Raw genomic sequence first — 20922 nt, 5'->3', positions numbered from 1 at the left:
ATAAGAAAGCCTCTATGCCTTTGTCTGAGGTCATCAATTTGGAGAATGGTTGACCCCAGCATGCTAGTTGTTTCTGCAGAATAAATGCTGGTTGTTTTTGTAATCCATCAGAGTCCAGGTCTTCTGTCAGCAATTTTCTGACTCTTATACTACCAAGGTCCAGCAATTAAAGCACCCTTTTGTCCACCTTAATTAGCATACCCAATCAAAGTTAAACCTCATCCTCAGATAGGATTTCCCCCTTTACCTTTATAAACTGCCATTTTCCTATGTTCCATGTTTGTCTTCTTTCTATTCAGAGAAAGTTCTTTGTGTTCTCTGGCACCAGACAAATATCCCTCCTCCCCCCTCTCTCTATTGCCCCTTTTCTTTCTTCTCCCTTGATATCTTCTGCTTCTCTCTCTTCCTCTATTTCCTGCTTTGTCCCTTGTCCCTGGCTTCTGTCCCTCTGGGGCAAATAAGTCTACTTTGTGCTGAGATTTGTTCTTGCAGTGTCTTGAGCTGATCTGAGGGTCCCTAAAACAAAGCCAATGATAATATAGCAAACTGTTATCTTTTCTGAATGTGTTGTAGGTGTCATGCTCACAGGTTGTTCTTGGTGAAGAATGCAAAATACATTCTTATTCATTGATTGAATAAGTTAAGAGGAGACAATACTCTCTTGGGGTCATCCTTTGTAAGTGCAGGGATGATCCTTTGATTTCCAACCACTTGAATTTTGTTGTTCCTGCAGATAATAAGGTCAAAGTAAAGGGTCTAAGGAATTATCACATTTCTATACAAGGCAAAAGGATGTATTGGTAGAATCAGACTTAACTCTCAATCTGTTTGCCTTCTGTCAGTGTTGATAATTTTTTAAAATCACTGTTTCAAGAGGTAGCAATATATGTGTATAAAATCAGTGCTGTCATCTGAGGTTCTTTATAGAAGCAGGTGGTTTTGGACCTTGCCTATAGCAATAGCCTTTGATCATTTGGGGACTAGTGATATCCCCTAGGCAGATCTAGTTAAATAGTTATTTGTAGTCATTTAAATACACACCTTTATGTTGTATCTTTAATCTTCCTGCACTTATAATAGGCTCACAGTATGAAAATATTTGAAAAGATTTCTCCCCACAGTTACACTTCACCTTTTCCTTTCTAGGGACATATGTGGTAGAATTTTCCTCTACAAAAAATAATTTAAATGCTATATAAACATGAATATTTGATAAATACAATTACCAGCAAGCTTAGAAAAATTATTTGAGTGAGTTCCTACAAGGATTTAGGAACAACTCACTGTTTTTATTCAGATATCACTTTTGAATCTAAAGTCAGATTTTGCATGGATCTCAGAATGAAGAAAAATCATCTCATTTTTGGTTGGGGAAAATATTATGTATAAAGTGGCTAACAATTCCTGTTATGAAAAAATTATAGTCACAATGTACCCTTCCATCCCATAACCGTAGTCCCCGAGTCCCCATCTGCAGGAGGGACAGCCGGGTACCTCCTCAGTGCATCTGGTAGTGGGTGGAACAAGAGAGCTCGTACAACTGACCCTTGAAGTCCATGGAGAGGATAAAGTTCAAGTCACGATTTGTGTTGGGCCTCATTCCAATGATGTCAAAGATGTCCTCGCCTGCCTTCACTGTTAAGTAGTCCTCCATGTAGAATACAGCTAGCTTCCAGTGTGTATATGGGGACTTAGGACTGGTAGAGAAGCCAGTCCTCTTATGGCATCTGGTGAACTAGATGTTGAAGTAGGCTACCCGTGCATGCATGTAGTCATTCCTCTTCACTTGCAGGCAAAATGTGTGTGTGTGTGTGTGTGTGTGTGTGTGTGTGTGTGTGTGGTCAGGTCCTCCACCTTGACTGTGCAGATGTCTATCTCCTTTATGAGGCAGGCATTGGTGACCAGGGGCTTTGTATCCACCAGGGACTCACTGATAGCCAAATCTTCAATGCAGGACATATCAAGACTGTATACATTCTCCCACCAGAGGATCCTGTAGTCTTTATACTATTGGTTCTCAATGGCTGTCACATACAGGGTGGCCAAGTCTTGGAAGATGAGGTCATTAGGTCTCAGCCACTTGTCACGAGCATGTAGCATGGTATTGAGTATGGTCTCAGAAGAGGAAGTAACCCATCCACTTGCTGCTACTGATGTCCACCTTCTCCACATGCAGCTCTACCTCTCCACCTTGCCCTTGATGATGGTTACCACATGGTCCAATTTGTTGGCTTTGACAATCTTCACAGCATAATTGGAAATACCAGATCCCTCAATCCCAATAACCTTGTGAGCTCTTGTCTTGGCAGCAAACATGCAGAGGATACCAGTGCTTGAGCCCATATCCATTACCACCGTGCCTTTGAAGAGATGCTGATCTTGAAATATAGAGTTGTGGTACATGAGAGTAAGCACCTTCTTTAGCATCTCTTTGTGGATACCAAAGTGGGCATAGGAGCCAAAGTACTGGTCTTTGGATGTCATGTTCTCAGCATTGACCTTCTCACTACTTTCTACTTAGCCACAGGAAACTTCCATGATCCAGTTCATAGCCTTGACTGCCACCATCTTCATCAGAGTCCTCAATCTCCACGACCCTCCCCATCTTTCTCTTTTCTCAAAAACAGTTCTTAAAAGGAATCTCAGCTTGGTGTATGACAAAATATGGGGAAAATAATCATATGCTTATAGTGTGTGATTACCCAATCAACATGCTTTCTACTTTTCATAAAGGTGAATGGAGGGACAGAGTATGTCACAGTCCATAATTGAGAAATTCAGAACTCAAGCAGGAAGCTGGTGTTAGGAACTGAAAGACAAAGTATGGAGGATCATACTTATGCTTATGTCACATAGCTTGCTCAGTTTGCCAACTTATACAATTCAGGACCACCTGCCCGGGGGTGGCACTACTCACAGTTGTATGTGCCTTCATACAACTAATATATATATCATTATATATATATCATTAGTTAACAAAATGCTCCACAGACATACCCACAGGCCAGCTCAGTAGAGAAAATTTCTCAATTCATGTTTTTTCTTCCCAGAGGACCCTAGCCCATGTCAACTTGACAGAAACTAACCAATATACCTGGCTTTCTCCTAAAAGAGAAATCAGCATCTTATGGGTTAGATACCCTGAGGTATCCTGGGAAACATTTCTAAAGCCTGAGAAATCTGATGCCTACAGCTCCTCCAACTCTTGTGTATGTACATTGCAAATTACTTTCTATTTAACCAATTAGGACAGATTCTGTTGTGTGCACCTAAGGTAGTATCGTACTATTTACAACCTTAGTGCTTAGAACATCTGGCCCATTGCCTATAGATAACAATGCAATGTTATCGAGATATTTCCACCTCTATCCTGAAACCTATATTGAGAGTCTGTTGAATAAAATCTGCCCTAGTAAGACAAATTACTTAAACATTCTGACACCAGGAAGAGGTACACTGAGCCCTGGAATTGAAGTGAAATTACAGTAAAATATGTGGTTCACAGTGACAAAGGAGAAATTTCCCAGAACAATGCAGGAAAAGAATATCCGTGCAGAGGAGAGTGCCTGCTTTTAAAGAGTTTCTGTAATAAAGAGGTAGTATTCAATTTCTAAGCCAATTTTGTTTGTGAGAAAAATACAACACATGTGGAATACTGACAGAATAGTATTAAGATGAACTCCACTTTTTCACTAGCCATTCAATCCTTTTCTTTCCAGTGTCAAAAATCTCAACTTTTCAGCCTGGAAATATTATTATTCAAATTAGATTATACATTTTTAACCAGGAGCTAGGGAGAACTGGGTTACTTAATTATGACTAACAAATGAAATGCAGGTGAAGACTTCTTCTTAATGATGTGCCTTATTTATTTATTTATGCCTGTACTTTCTGTATATTGTGAGCGTGCATTTGAACATGTGTATGTCCTGTTTTATGTACATGTATGTGCATTTATAAATGTATGAGGGGCAGAAATAGCTGCTGGATCTCCCATGGGTAGAGCTATTTGTGCTAGATGTCCTGTTTGTTACTTGGGTGCTTGAATGAGAAGTCTGGCTCTCATGATTGAACAGCAAACTCTTTTATGTGCTAACCTATCACCCTAGCCCATGTTTGTCCTTTCAAAGTAAAGCTTTTGTATACAATTAACAATTCAAATAAAAAAATGGGAGAAACAACCATAATTCTGGACCTTTCAATTTTTTTTCCAGGTTGATAGTTTGAGAATGTGAATGGGTGGAGTCTTTGCAGCCACCTTAGTTTATGAGGTACTCTTGATACTGCAATGGAAGAACAGACCCTTCTCTCATGATGAGTATGGAGTTACTATACCATTTCACATCATCTATTTCTGAAATACTTTGGTGAGAGAGGAAAACTATGATGTTCCAACCAGCATTGCCTTGAAGATGTCATGATCAATTTGCATTAACTGAGTCAAATAATATACAAATATACTCAGCTTCTAATATAAAGGCAGGTGACATTAACTGTTGCCAGAGGATGCATTGTTTGGAAATCTGAGAGAAGACAAATTTGAACAAAACTAGAGCATCAGATGAAAAGAAGTTGGGGGAATTTCATGGCAGTTTCAAACATTGATATTGCTTTTAATCTTTATCGTTAAGTATTTATTGCAGTATTTATATCACCTCTCACATACAAACAGAAATCACAGTAAGTAGGGTTATCCTCTTACTCTACTTATCAAGAATCTCCAATCAAAAGCAAGCAATATCATGAGCACTGGGACCTTCTTCCTGGGTGGTGTCATAAGTACTCATCATGACTAGTTGAGTTTCTTTAGGCCATTCTAGATGAATGATACACTCTGGCATATTATAGATAACCAGAAATGTTATGAAGGCTGTGGGTGCCAACATTAATATGAGGCAGCATCCTTGGCAAAGACTTGCCTTCCTCATAGACAAATGTCTTCTGTGTTGCATGTATTAGAGAGGTAAATAAATTGCCCTCTCTTTTACAGCAGCTCTAATATTATTCATGAAAACCCAGGACCTAATTGCTTCTCCAAATTCTCATTCATTTCATAGTACCATCATCTGGAGTTTCAGCATATGAACTTTATGGAGGAAGCAAGCATGTCAATTGTAGTGATGTATATTAAGCAGAGGTGGGTATGTGGTTGAGACTTGAATGGTGTGATAGGATTTCTCACTACAGAAGTTCCCCCACTGAATTTTGGATAAATGCTACATTGTTACTGTTTGTTTTTACCTATTCTCAAGTATTCCCACTAACTTGGACCTGGGAACTTTCCAGTGCCTTTTTAAAAACTCCATTTATTTGCTAACAGCCTCTAGCCAGTGAGTGTATTGTTAGAGTGAGTTACATCTGAGGCATATCAGATAATCACACTGTGTGTGGTACTGCAAAGACGTGCCTGACTTAAGAAAGAAATTTCAACCTGTCTTATTTTTTTCTCCCTGAATTGATTTTAAATAACATCCATATGTTTCTCCAGGGGCGAGAAATCTTTGGATCCTCTTTAATTAGTCTTTTTTGCCTTTCTAAATTCATGTTTCAAAGCCAATTTATTTAAACTCAAAAAAGACAAATTTGGATTAAAATAATGAACCCATATGTTCTAAATGGATTTTGAACCCATCAAGAATAAGACTCTTTAAATCCACACTTGGAAAATACTCTGTCTAATCTTGTTATTCAAGTCATATTATTTAATGTGTATTTAAGTAATGAGAAATAGGTCGCATGTAGTTTTCAAAATCAAAGACTGATTGATTGAGTTTTCTCTTTTATCAAGAAAGGTTCTACCAACTTCCTGTATCATACATTTTTAACAAGGAACTTTTTGTTTTTAAATTGCATAAGAATAAATTTAATGGCTTTAATAGTATTAATATTTGTACCCTCCAAAGATGAAAAAATTAATATCAGTAGGGTTGCCCATTATTATGTTGAATTAGATAACTATAGATGTTTTAAACAAAGCATAAGTCTGTTTCTTGTTTTCAATTTATTTAACATTTCAATGCTTATTTCTGAGTACATACTTCTTCTGCCTTGAAGTAATCTTTAGTCACTTATTAAATAGGTATATATATGTATATATATATATATATATATATATATATATATATATATATATATATATATATGATCTGCCCCATAATTCACATTTGCAGCTGTAATTGAACATATTAAAGTTCATCCTAATGCCAACACTTTTTACTGCTATTGTTTATTTAACTTTATCATTTGTTGTCTTTTTCTGCACAGGTATTTTGAAAATTTCTTTTATTTTTCAGTTATAATACAATCACATCTTCTCTCCTTTCCTTCCCCCCCTACCAATTCTTCTATAGATAATTCTGTTCTCTTTCATACTCCTGGCCTCTGTTTCCACTAGTTGTTGTTACATACATATATTGCTAGGTATTTAAATAGAATCTCTTCAGTCTGTGTGTTATATGTATGTGTGTTTTTCAGAGCTGACCATTTGGAACTGGAAACAAATTAGTGTGCTCTTCCCTGGGGAAGACCATTTCTTCTACTCTCAGGATTCCTTAGTTTCTTCTTGTTCTTCATGTAGGTATGTACAGTTCTTCCAAGGAGACTTCTCTTTGCTAAAGATGGAAACCATTACAGGAATATGCAGCCAATCAACATGCAGAGGAATAGAACCCATTACAAAGAATACATCTACAACATATTCCAGCACCTAAAGCTTAGAAAATATTTTAGATGGGGAGGTGGTAGCATTCTAAGAATCAGAAGGTCAGGAAATTTGCTGTGAAGCTGTGTTTCAGTAATACCAGAAATTACAGCCATAAAGTCTCACAATTGTGCCTATCAAAACATGAGCTCTTCCAGGAAAACAACAATAGAAATGCTAAAGTGGAGAAGCAAAGCCTCAACTACTTGAAAAAATTAGTTTTCTCCAGTAGAATCTCACCAGGTATTCAAAAATTTTTAAGGCCATGTCTCATGCCCAAAAGAAAATAGCCAACCCCAAATGAACTCAATGGGATTTTTTGATATTCTTTGTTTCATAATGCTTTAGAAAGCTTTTCTTTGTTTTAGTTCTTGTTTTTCAACTTACAAGTTCTTTATGTATATAATATGGTTCCCAATTCTGTGTTTTTATTGTATTTCTCAGTATGTTATAATATATCTATCATTATTTTTTGGCTTTTTAAATTTATGTTTGGTTTCATTATTCATTGTTTTTTGTCCTATTCTGGCTTGTTAAGTTTCTAATTTATTATTATTATTTATTATTTATTATTATTATTATCATTATTATTATAGATTCCTATATCCTAATGAGAGAGGGTGTGGATTTGAGAGGGTGGGGAAGTCAGGAGGATATAGGTGAAGTCTGTTGAGGGGATTCATATTTAGAATATACTGCATTTAAAAAATTAATGTCAATTCTTTTTTCCTAGTAATAGCCCCAAAACAAGAGCTCATGCTTAGTTGATGAAGAATACTTGAGTTTAGAGCTAGTGTAACATTACCAATAAAAGTAGAGACTGCCACAGTCTGTCCAGTAACGAAAACAGCCAAGATGCAGCTAGAAACAGAGAAAATGCATATGGGGTGTGGATGGTAGATGAGGGGTAATTCATACCTTATATGGACTAGAGCAGGATGAAAAAATATCCATGCTATTCAGTGTAGTGCTGATATGAAACACACAAATAGTTAATTTTGCAATTTCCCACTTAACATGTTCAAGCTACAGTTGACAGTAGATAACAGATAGGTCATAAAGAAAAGTCAATCACAGGAAGAAGGGCTGTTGGGACTGGTCATCAAGTACCTCACACACTTCATACCATTGGGAAAAGTTCAACTTCTAGCACACATATAAAAGTTCCTGCATGACATCTCTAATCACAGCACTGGGGAGGCACAGACAGGAAATAGCTAAGGCTCATTAATCAGCCAACCTAGCCAAATAAACCAGCTGCAGGTACCTTCAGACTCTATTTCCCAAACCACGGTACAGAGTGATTAATGATGACACCCAGTGTCAATCTTTGACCTCCACATGCATGCACACAAATATGCATGTGCACATATTTGCATACACATGTATCTGCACTAACCAATAAAAAATGGGGCTGCTTTACTAAAAGGGAATATTTGGACTTTCAGTGTCTGAGCTTCCTCATATCATTGTTCTTTTACAACCTATTGTTCTGTCTCAGGGTGTAAGAGCTCCCAGTAGTTTTAGTCCATCTCAACCTTATATTTACTAACAAACTTTTCAGTTGGCCACTCTATTACTATACAGATTACATATATTCATGATGAAGAAACATTACAAAACAACAACAACAACAACAAAAACCAAACAAAGCTATCAACCTTGATCTTGAGGAGAGCCTAAGGTGAACGAGGACATACACAAATACAGCAATGTATATGTATGCATATGTGTATGAATATGATGTATATGTATATATGTATGTGTAGTGTGTATGTGTATGTATATGTATACATATGATATATGTATATGTATGAATATGCATATGTATTTGTGTATAGAGATAGAGATAGAGATAGAGATAGAGATAGAGATAGAGATAGAGATAGAGATAGAGATATATAGTAGATGTATCTATATAGATAAACTAGCCTTGGATTTAGGAATATGGTTAGAGACGTGGGCTTGTGTTTACTTCTCCTCTCAGCATAGCAGTCCCATCAGTCCCAGGACTGTACATGCTGCCACAATCTCTATGAGCTCATAGGTCCCCTGGATCTACTGTGTCTAGAAGGACTAGGCTCTTTAGTATTCTCCATATTTTGACTCTTTTTTTTTTTTTTCCAAGACAGGGTTTCTCTGTATAGCCCTGGCTGTCCTGAAACTCACTCTGTAGACCAGGCTGGCCTTGAACTCAGAAATCCACCCACCTCTGCCTCCCAAGTGCTGGGATTAAAGGTGTGCACCACCACCGCCCAGCCCATCTTTGACTCTTAAAATCTTCCTCCCTTCTCTTCTTCAGGGTTCCCCTAACTCTGAGGGGAAGAGATTGATATGGGCACCCCACTTAGGATTTATAGTTAGGCTTCTTCCTCTTTGCATATTGTTCAGCTGTAGGTTTCTGTGCTTATTCCCATCTACTTTAGGAAGAAGCTCTTCTCTGATGATGGCTGAGGAAGACACTGACCTATGAGTAGAGCAGAATGTTATTTTATTGATATGATTCTTTAGCAAAACAGTCATATTTGGTTTTCCCCTGGGTCCCTGATCTATTTTGTCTTAGGTTCTCGGTTATCTGTGCATCTTCCAGCATGGCTTCCATCTCTAGCCATGGGTCTTAAATCCAATCTGGCATTGGAAAGTATGCCCAACAGCTTTGTGCCAACACTAGCATATCTTGCATGCACATCACCATCATAGATTAAAAGGTTTTTAGGTAGGGTGGTGTTTATACTTTTCAATACTGTAAACCCTAGTCAGGATGGGTATGGCTTTAGATGACAAGATGTACTTTCCCATGTTAAGTGTGATATGTAGGTATTGTCTTCAGCAATATCCTCTTTCCATCAGTTTCTGGAGAACAACTAATAGCATAGGCATAAGCACAGGTTCTTTGAGGGTTTCCATGGAGATACCTTTTAACTAAAATTTGATTAAATACAATCCATTGCTAAAATTTGTGGCTTCATTTGATGATAAGAAATTGGGTTTTATCTCCCCCATTTTTTTGTGATTCTACTTAGATCACCTTCATGTATGTATGTAACTTAGGAAGTGTCTAATACACTTGAGTTCCATTTGACCTCTCAAGTGGTCCTTGCTTTTAGTTTCCCTCAGCTATATTCCTGATTTGTGTTCTTTTCTTGCTCCGACATTTGATTCTTCAATTTCACTCTGCCCCCCCAACCGTCCATCTCTATCTATTATAATTTTTCTTCTTAGGGTAATGATTCTCAATGCTGGTTCTTTGCTCAATATCTATTCTCTGTGGTTATATGTATAGTAACATGACTGCTTAAAAATTAACATTAATATCTAAGCAATTACATACTGTATTTGTTGTCCGGGGTCTTGGTTACCACAAGCAGGATTTTTCTGTAGCTCCACGCATTTGCCTACAAAGCACATTATTTCATTTTTTAAACTGGTAAGTCATATTAAACTGGTAAGTCATATTAAATTGTATAAATATTCTATATTTTTTTAGTAATTCATCTGTTTTTGGACATATACCTTGTATTTAATTCCTGGTTATTACCATAGAGCAATAATGAACATAATTGAGCAAGGGTCTCTGTAGTAGTATGCAGAATCCTTTGGGTATATGCCCAATAGCTGGATATTGAGGTACCAGATCTGTCCTATCTTCTTCAAGTACCACTACACTTATTTCTACAGTGGCTGACAAATTTTGTACTTCCATCAGCAATGAAGGAGTGTTTTTCTTATTCCACATCCTCACCAGCATAAGCTGTCACTTGTAATATTGTTATTGACCACTCTGACTGGTGTAAGATGAAATCTCTCAGTAGTTTTGATTTGCCTTCCCGTGATGGCAAAAGGTGTTGAATATCTAAGTGTTTTTCAAATATTTGTGTTTTCTATTTTGAAAATACCATTCAGATATGTACACAGATTTTAAAACTGGGTTTTTTTTTTTTTTGATGCCTAGTTACCTGAACTTTGGGCATGGCTTGAGCATAGGAGACCTCTAAGCCGATCTACACACTGATACTTTCTCCAACAAGGCCATATCTACTCCAAGAAGGCCCCAGTTCCTAATAGTGTCATTCCCTGTAGGCCAAGCACTCAAACACATGAGTCTATGGAGGGCATACATATTCAAACCACCACATATCATTCCCTGGACACTATAGACTTGTAACTGAAATAATAAGAAATGCATTTAGTTCAACTTCAAAAGTTTCCATAGCCTGTAACAGTCTCGAACTTGTTCAAAAGCCCAAAGTTTCTAGTCTTTTTTGAGATTTATGAAATATCTTAACTATAATCTCATAAAAGTCAAAATAAAAGAAGCAGATCCAATACTTCCATCAAATAATGGCCCAGGATATATATTACTGCCCCAAACTGGAAGAAAGGTAGTGTAATGAGGAAATACTGGACCAAATCAAGACTGAGAACCACCTGCAGAAATGCCAAACTCTATATCTCCATGTCTGATGTCAAAAAGCTATTCATATCTCCAACTACTTTCAGCTCTGTTAACTGGAACCCATTTCTCTCTTTTGAGCTATTTATAGTCCTTGTTAGCAGCTTTACTTGGCAGGTATCTAATGGTTCTATCATCTCTAACATTTCTGGGTCTCCAAGTCAATCCAGGCTTTACCTTCCCAGCTTCACACAATGGCCTTTCTAGCCTTCCATGCAGGGACATGTCTGCCATACTTTCAGCCAAAGGTATTTTCTTAAGTCACAGAGGGAGATTCCATAACCCGTTTCTTCAATCCTTGACTCTGAATCCAGAACCATGTGGATTAAGTTCTGCTGCTTTCTGAGGCTGAAACATGACTCCCTCATTCAATTACATCTTCACCTGCTTTCTGTTTTTGATGGTTTCCTTTACTGCCAAAGCTTAGCTGTTCTGGAACTTGCTCAGCAGACCAGGTTGACCTTAAACTCAGAGCTCTACATGCTTGTCTCTAGAGTGCTGGAATTACAGAGAGTGTACTACCATGCTTGAATTTGAGTTGTTCTTTAATTCCTTTCACAAGATAGAAGTTTAGCTGTGTGGAATCTTGTCCTGAGGCTACCACTCTCTTTCTTTCATTTAATGTCTTTAATTGGTTTATCTTTCTTGCACACATGATTTAGCTCCATTTTGCTTTTTTGGTGCCCCCTTTCTCCTCAGTCTGTACATTTTATTTTTACTTGATTATCTTGTTCCTCTTCATGATAGATCTTCATAAGACTGAACACTAAAAGCCACAGGACAGAGTTAATTCTAGGCTATTTTGAGACTTCTGCACAGGAATTTAATTGAAAACACTTAACTTTAGCCTCAGGCATAGTTTTTGGACAAGGACAAAGAGTAGCCATATCCTTAGCCAAAATAACATAAGAAAAGTTACTAGACCACATATGAAAATTCTCTTCTGAAACTTCTTGATACAGGCCCCACAGTTTAAATCACCCTCATCTCCATTGTCTTCCATGCTTTTTGTAGTATGACCCATTAGGTAGCAATTAACACATTCCACTGCTTTTCTCGTCCAATGTTCCCAAATCCATATCCCTCCAAACTACAGCATGGTTAGGTCTATAACAGCAATATTCCATTCCCTAATATCGATTTTTGTATTAGTGAAGATTGTTGCCATGAAGAGAGCGCATGGCAACTTGTATTTATTTATTTTTATATTTTTATTAGATATTTTCTTTATTTACTTTTCAAATGTTATCCCCTTTCCTTGTATCCCCTCCGAAAACCCCCTATCTCAGCTCTCTTCCCATGCTGACCAACCTACCTGCTCCTGCTTCCCTGTCCTGGCATTCCCACTTTCTAAAGGAAAACATTTAACTGGGGCTGGCTTACAGTTTTAGAGGTTTAGTCCATACTCCTCATGTTGGGAAGGATGTCACCAGGCAGGCAGATTTGGAGCTGGAGGAACTAAGAGTTCTACATCTTGATCCACATCCTTGATCCTACTTGTGTCACACTGGATATATCTTGAGTATAGGAGAATTGCAAGACCACCCCAGCAGTAACATACTTTCTCCAATAGGACTATACCTACTCCAGGAAGGCCACACATTCTAATGGGCCAAACATTCAAACATGTGAGTCTATGGGGGCAAATGTATTCAAATCACCAGAAGAAGTATGGATCCATTTGCATTCTTACACAAGTTTGACCACTGCCATTTGTTAAAGGTTCTACCTTGTTTTATATCCAGTGTGTATTTCTTGCTTCTCTACAAAAAGAATTAAATGTCCATAGATGTGTGGAGTTATCTCTGGGACTTCAATTCTATTCCATTCATCAGCATGTCTGTTTTGGTGTAAATGCTATAATGGTTTTATTATCATAGCTCTCTGTAGTACTGTTTGAGTTTGGGAATGATGATACTTCCAACAGGTTTTTGTTGCTTTTATTTGTTTGTTTTTATTCAACCTTGCCTTAGTTATTCTGTTTTGTTTTTCTGTTTCTATATGAAGTTGAAAATCTTTCTTTCAAGTTCTGGAAAAATTATGTTAGAATTTTGATAAGGATTGCCTTGCCCAATGAATTGTTATCCATAAAAACATTTTAAAAATATATTTGCTTTTAGATCAAGTCATTTTATCTAAAGCTCAGAAGATATAGCTAAAATGTTGCTTTAAAACATGGGATAACACCGGAAAGTGTTCTTCAGGAAGAAAGTCATGTAGTTAAAGAAGATATTTTAAAGATGATTTTTAGCTGTAACATTTTGGACAGATTGAAAAGAGGGCTAAGACAGGTGGTGAGTAATGGGTTTTTAGAATACCAGATGTGAAATGACAAGGGCAGGAGTAGATATTTAACTCTGTGGGGAAAAAAAATACACAAGATGTATAACTGACTTACTAAGAAAAACAGTTCAATTTGTCTTTATGTGTATAATTTCACAATATGTTCTCCTATGTACATATAATTCTGACTAATAAGGCAGAGAAGAACGTGTTTATTATTTTTGTTCATCTGGTAATAAACCTGTTATTGTAATTTGCTTCATTGCAGCCAAGTTTGAGTTCACCTCCCATTCAAAGTCTTTACTCATTCACTTCTTAGAAAGTTCTCTTCACTAATTCCAATGGGGGGGGGAACATGTCAATGTTTGAAAGTCTTATTTGTAAAAGGTGTTTTAATAGAATTAAGGAAATAACAAAGTATGTTATGTTCAAATAAAAGCTTTCATGGATAGCTGAAGCTCTCTCTTTCAGGGGTTTCCATCTTAGGTAGATCAGTATCTGTAATAACCTTTGCTATTTTTGTTTTACTGCTTTTTTAAAAATTAATTTGCCACTGGAATGCCCTGCTGCATGATATCATTAGGTTGGCACAAAAGACAACAGTTCTTAATGTGACTATCCACACTGCATAGTATATAAGCTCTTACTTAAGAGATAGTTTCTGAGAAAGAATGCTGCTTGTTCTGTGTCCACACACAGATCAGCAGAAACCTTAATCCATAAACATGGAGAGACTAGATGGACAGCCAATATAGACAATCAATTGCCCATCCTAGGCTGTTGTTATCCTATAAAGATTTATAGTTGACTCCAAATTTACTCCCATTTATGATTTTTATATTTCAATTTCAGCAGTTTACTTACCACTTAAAATCTAGAAAGAGATTGGAGTAGGCTCCTCAGAATGTGGGGCAGGACATTGCAGTAACCCTTGGGATTTCATAGGCATAGTGATTATACCATCAAAATAACAAATTGGAAACCAACAAATTGGGAAAAGAGCTTCACCAACCCTATATCTGACAGAGGGCTAATATCCAATACAGAAAGAACTCAAGAAGTTAGACCGCAGAAAACCAAATAACCCTATTAAAAATAACCCTATTAAAATGGGGGTACAGAGCTAAACAAAGAATTTTCACCCGAAGAACTTCGGATGACTGAGAAGCATCTTAAAAAATGTTCAACATCATTAGTCATTAGGGAAATGCAAATCAAAACAACCCTGAGATTTCACCTCTCACCAGTCAGAATGGCTAAGATTAAAAACTCAGGAGACAGCAGGTGTTGGCGAGGATGTGGAGAAAGAGGAACACTCCTCCACTTCTGGTGGGGTTGCAAATTGGTACAACCACTCTGGAAATAAGTCTGGCAGTTCCTCAGATAACTGGGCACATCACTTCAGGAGGATCCTGCTATACCACTCCTGGGCATATACCCAGAGGATTCCCCAGCATGTAATAAGGATACGTGCTCCACTATGTTCATAGCAGCCCTATTTATAATAGCCAAAAGCTGGAAAGAACCCAGGTATCCCTCAATGGAAGAATGGATAGAAAAAATGTGGTGTATATACACAATGGAGTACTATTCAGCCATTAGAAACAATGAATTCATGAAATTTTTAGAGAAATGGATTGAGCTGGAGAACATCATACTAAGTGAGGTAACCCAGTCTCAAAAGATCAATCATGGTATGCACTCACTAATAAGTGGATATTAGCCTAGAAAATTAGAATACCCAAAACATAATCCACACATCAAATGATGTCCAAGAAGAATGCAGGAGTGGCCCCTGGTTCTAGAAAGACTCAGTGTAGCAGTATAAGGCAATACCAGAACAGGGAAGTGGGAAGGGCTGGATGGGGTAATGGGGGGAGGCAAGAGGGCTTATGGGACTTTCAGGGAGTGGGAAGCCAGAAAAGGGGAAATCATTAGAAATGTAAATAAAAATATATCGAATAAAAAAAAAAAGAAAAGAAAACTGGACGTGACTCTTCTGGAGGACCCTGATATACCTCTTCTGGGCATATACCCAAAGGATTCCCTGGCTTTCAACAAGGACACATGCTCCACTATGTTTGTAGCAGCCTTATTTATAATAGCTAGAAGCTGGAAAGAAACCAGATGTCCCTCAGTGGAGGAATGGATACAGAAAACATGATATATTTACACAATAGAATACTACTCAGCAATTAAAATCAATGATTTCATGAATTTCTTAGGCAAATGGTTGGAAGTGAAAAATATCATCCTAAGTGAGGTAACCCAATCACAAAAGAATACACATGGAATGTAATCACTGATAAGTGGATATTAATTAGCCCAGAAGCTCTGAATTCTCAAAGCACAATCAGCATATCAAATGATACCCAAGAAGAGGAAAGAGAGGGCTCTGGTTCAGAAAAGAGTTAATCCAGCTTTGTAGGGGAATACCAGGACAGGGAAATGGGAGGGGGTGATTGGGAAAAGGGAAGAGGGAAGCGGGCTTATGAGACTGATGGGGAAGGGGAGAACCAGGAAAAGGAAAGCATTCGGAATGTAAACAAAGAATATAGAAAAATAAAACAAAATAAACTGTTTTATATTTAATTTTGTTTACAAACATGTGTTGAGTGTAAGCACAGCTGCCTTCTGAGTCCAGAAGAGAGTACTCTATTTACTGGGGCAAGTGTTACTATTGCTTGGAAGCCTCTTTGACATGGGTGCCTGCAAGAATTCTATGTATTCCACTGAACATTTTCACAGCACTAAGAAATTTGTTAATATTTGTCATGTGGTTTCCTTGAGGACTGAATGGAAGGTTTTAGTTTTTAAGTGATAAGTTTGTGTCAAGTTGTTAACGAGTGGGTTTCTGATGTTTAGTTTTGATTATAAACCTAGAATCACCTTGGAGGAAAGCCTCTGTGAAACATTGTCTGGATCAGGTTGTTCTTTGGGCATGTTAGGGGATTGGGGGCTTGTCTTAATTGATCCATATGAGGAGATCCAGATTATAGGGTAATCCAGGGTAGCAAAGGGCCTGTATGCACAGGTGAGTGTGAATGTATTTATTGTCTTCACTTTTGACTGTGGCTGTGACTCCTCGAGTTTCTGTTTTGACTTCTCAACAGTGATGGATTGTCACCTCCAATCATTTTTCTGTTGCTGCTTTCAATGCAGTATAATTTTTTTTTAAATAATAGTAGCAGTAGGGTTCCAGTCCTGAGGCCTCTGGCGGGAGCCCTCAGATCTCCGCTTCCGTATCCAGAACAGCCTGGGCTGCAACTCCACATCTCCAGGTCCTGCAAGAGGCCAGAGGGGCACCCAGGATGCCAGCTGGGAGGAGTCAGTGTGCTCTGGTGAGTCCAGCAGGCCCCTGCGGGAGCCTTCTGGTGTCTGCTTCGGCATCTGAACAGCCTGGGCCACAGCACTCGGTCTCCAGGAAGTGCAAGAGGCCTGGTGTGCACCTGGAAGTAGACTGGGTGCGCACAGCTTACTCTGGTGGCACAGAGCTTAGGTTCCAGTCCTGAGGCCTCTGGCTGGAGCCCTCAGATCTCCACTTCCATATCCAGAACAGCCTGGGTTGCAACTCCACAACTCCAGGTCCTACAAGAGGCAAGAGGGGCATCCTGGAGGCCAGCTGGGAGGAGTCAGTGTGCTCTGGTGAGTCCAGCAGGTCCCTGCCGGAGCCTTCAGGTGTCTGCTTCGGGATCTGAAAGCCTGGGCCACAGTACCCTGTCTCCAGGCAGTGCAGGAGGTCAGCTGTGCACCAGAGGCCACCTGGGAAGAGGCAGCTTGCACTGGTGAGTCCAGCATTGACAAGACCAACTAACACCAGTGAGAACTAGATGGCTAAAGGCAAACACAGGAACTTCACTAACAGAAATCAAGGCAATATGGCAGCATCTGAACCCAATTCTCCTTTACCAGCATGTCCTGGATACCCCATCACACCAGTAAAATAAGATTTGGATTTAAAATCACTGGTCATGATGCTGGTACAGGAACACACGAAGGACATACTTAAAGAAATTCAGGAGAAAATGAATCAAAAGTTAGAAGCCCTTACAAGGGAAACACAAAAATCATTGAAAGAAATTCAGGAGAATACAAAAGCCAATAAGGAGGAAACGCAAAAAACACAGGAGAAACTTTGGTCAACAGGCTGAGGTCATGTAAGAGGAAACACAAAACCTCTTAAAGAACTACAGGAAAGCACAAACAAGCAAGTGAAAGAGCTAAGCAAAACCATCCAGGATCTAAAATCAGAAGGAGAAACAACTAAGAAAACTCAAAGAGAGACAACTTTGGAGATAGAAAATCTTGGGAAGAAATCAGGGGACATAGATGCAAATATCATCAACAGAATACAAGAGATAGAAGAAAGAATCTCAGATGCTGAAGATACCATAGAAACCATGGACTCAACAGTTGAAGAAAATGCAATATGCAAAAAGCTTATAACCCAAAATATCTAGGAAATCCAGGACACAATGAGAAGACCAAGCCTAAGGATTATAGGCATAGATGAGAGTGAGGATTTACAACTTAAAGGGCCAGCAAATATCTTCAATAAAATTATGGAAGAAAACTTCCCTAACCTAAAGAGAGAGATGCCCATGAATATACAAGAAGCCTACAGAACTCCAAACAGACTGGACCAGAACAGAAATACCTCCTGTCACATAATAATCAAAACACCAAATGTACTAAACAAAGAAAGAATATTAAAGGGAGTAAGAGAAAAAGGCCAAATAACATATAAAGGAAGACCTATCAGAATCACAGCAGACTTTTCACCTGAGACTATGAAAGCTAGAAGATCCTGGGCAGATCTCATGCAGACTCTAAGAGAACACAAATGCCAGCCAAAACTACTATTCCCAGCAAAACTCTCAATCAACATAGATGGAGAAAATAAGATATTCCATGACAAAACCATGTTTACCCAATATCTATCCACAAACTCAGCCCTACATATGATAATAGGAGGAAAACACCAATATAAGGAGGGAAACTTCACCCTGGAAAAAGCAAGATAGTAACCTTCTCTCATCAAACCCAAAAGAAGTTAACCAATCAAATATAAAAAAAAACATCAAAAATGACAGGAAGTAATCACTATTCCTTAATATCTCTTAACATCAATGGACTCAATGCCCCAATAAAGAAACTGGGGAAGACCCTTGAGGACATGGGCACAGGGGAAAAGTTCCTGAACAGATCACCAATAACTTATGCTCTAAGATCAAGAATTGACAAATGGGACCTCATAAAATTACAAAGTTTCTGTAAGGCAAAGGACACTGTTAAAAGGACAAAAGGGCAACCATCAAATTGGAAAAGGATATTCACCAACCCTACATCTGATCGAGGGCTAATACCCAATATATACAAACAACTCAAGAAGTTAGACCCCAGGGAACCAAATAACCCTATTAAAAATGGGGTACAGATCTAAACAAAGAATTTTCACCAGAAGAAATTCGGATGGCCAAGAGGCACCTTAAGAAGTGCTCAACATCATTAGTCATTAGGGAAATGCAGATCAAAACAACCCTGAGATTTCACCTTACATCAGTCAGAATGGCTAAGGTCAAAAACTCAGGAGACAGCAGGTGTTGGCGAGTATGTGGAGAAAGAGGAACACTCCTCCACTGCTGGTGGGGCTGTAAGTTGGTACAACCACTTTGGAAATCAGTCTGGCGGTTCCTCAGAAAACTGGACGTGACACTTCTAGAGGACCCTGCTATACCTCTCCTTGGCATATACCCAAAGGATTCCCCGGCATGCAATAAAGACACATGCTCAATTATGTTCATAGCAGCCTTATTTATAATAGCCAGTAGCTGGAAAGAACCCAGATGCCCCTTAATGGAGGAATGGATACAGAAAATGTAGTTTATTTACACAATGGAATACTACTCAGCAATTAGAAACAATGAATCCACAAAATTTTTAGGCAAATGGTTTGATATGGAAAATATCATCCTAAGTGAGGTAACCCAGTCACAAAAGAATACACATGGAATGCAATCTCTGATAAGTGGATATTAGTTAGCCCAGAAGCCCTGAATACCCAAGGCTCAAATCGCATAACAGATGACTCCCATGAAGAAGTATGGAGAATGTCCTGATCCTGAAAAGGACTGAGCTAGCATTGGAGGGGAATATAAGGACAGAGAAAAAAAGGAGGGAGGTGGTTGGAGAATGGATGGAGATAAGAAGGTTTATGGGACATATGGGGAGGGGCGATCTGGGAAAGGGGAAATCATTTGGAATGTAAACAAAGGATATAGAAAATAAAAATATTAAAAAAAAATAGTAGCAATAATGGAACTAGAATAATGGCTTTACTGCTTTTTATATTTTTGGTTTAAATTGTTTTTCTTCTTTAGGGGGTTAATTTACTGTATATAATCCTACACTTAACATTAAACAGCCATTTACTCTTCATTTTAAGCATAATACATTTAATGTAATTAGCTCACATATTCTAAAGAAGTAATCAGATATTATCTCCCAGTTCTTGAAGAAATATAGTAGTCATACACAGTTTGATATGCTAAAGGTGATTGGCAGTTCCTCAGGTCAATGTAGGTCTCCATTATTGAACACATGTGTCATTTGGGTTTTTAGAGTGTGTTAGCAACACACAGCATAGCAAGAAAGTAAGGAACATACAAAAAACATAAGCTGTGTTTCTTCTTCAAAAGGGTGTGACCTCACTTTACTGAAAAATACATGATAGAGTTAAAAGGCTGCTGACATTATGTTAATAATTATCCATGTGATATCAGATTCAAGTATATTTCTAAAGATACTGGAAATAAAGTTACATAACTCCACTCATCCACCATATAGGAGAAAATCATGTTGTGTTTTTAACCTAAAGATTAATTTAGTAGATTTTCTTCTAAGAGGAGAAAATATTCTTTTATAGTTTTAGCTTATATAAACCCCCTTCAACAGTAAGGCAATTGCCTTTTAAACCTATACTCTCTGCCTTCTCTTTATGTAGATCACAGAGCTGATCTATTAACAGAGTTCTTGTTGACATAAGAGCAATGCAATGATATTTGAGTGTTCTGCCTGTTTGGATTGTTGTATATTGATATATGAGAAAATTAAAACAAAACTCTCTAAACATAGGGTCTATAGACAGGAGTAACATTTCTAAGAATATATATACCAATCAAAGAACTACAAGTGTTTTGTTAATAAATAGGTAGAAATTAAAAGTTGGTAATCCTTTGTTCACCAGTTCAAGTCAACTGCTAGAAGTTATGCACCTACAAACATGAATGAAAACATTTTTGTGGGCCTGAATAAAGCATTTTGGGGCAGAAAGATCTACTCTGCACAGAAAATTAGCTATAGTAAGAAGCTGAAAGCTACATGGTAGAGATAAGAAATTGTAAACCAAATAAACAAGAAATTGCTCAGCTAAAGAAACAGCAGGTTGTGAAAAATAGTGAGCAGGAGGAAGGGGATGGGATGGGGA

General features: G+C 38.0%; 1 pseudogene; it reads right to left on the bottom strand.

Annotated features, from left to right (window-relative positions):
- Window positions 1–1498: 1498 nt before the first annotated feature.
- LOC127691963 (protein arginine N-methyltransferase 1-like) lies at window positions 1499–2568 on the bottom strand (annotated as a pseudogene).
- Window positions 2569–20922: the final 18354 nt, after the last annotated feature.

The sequence above is a fragment of the Apodemus sylvaticus genome, chromosome 9 (assembly GCF_947179515.1).
Source record: "Apodemus sylvaticus chromosome 9, mApoSyl1.1, whole genome shotgun sequence".
Classification (NCBI taxonomy): domain Eukaryota; kingdom Metazoa; phylum Chordata; class Mammalia; order Rodentia; family Muridae; genus Apodemus; species Apodemus sylvaticus.
The sequence above is the reverse complement of the archived record's forward strand: the minus strand, read 5'-3'. Positions and strand labels throughout refer to the sequence as shown.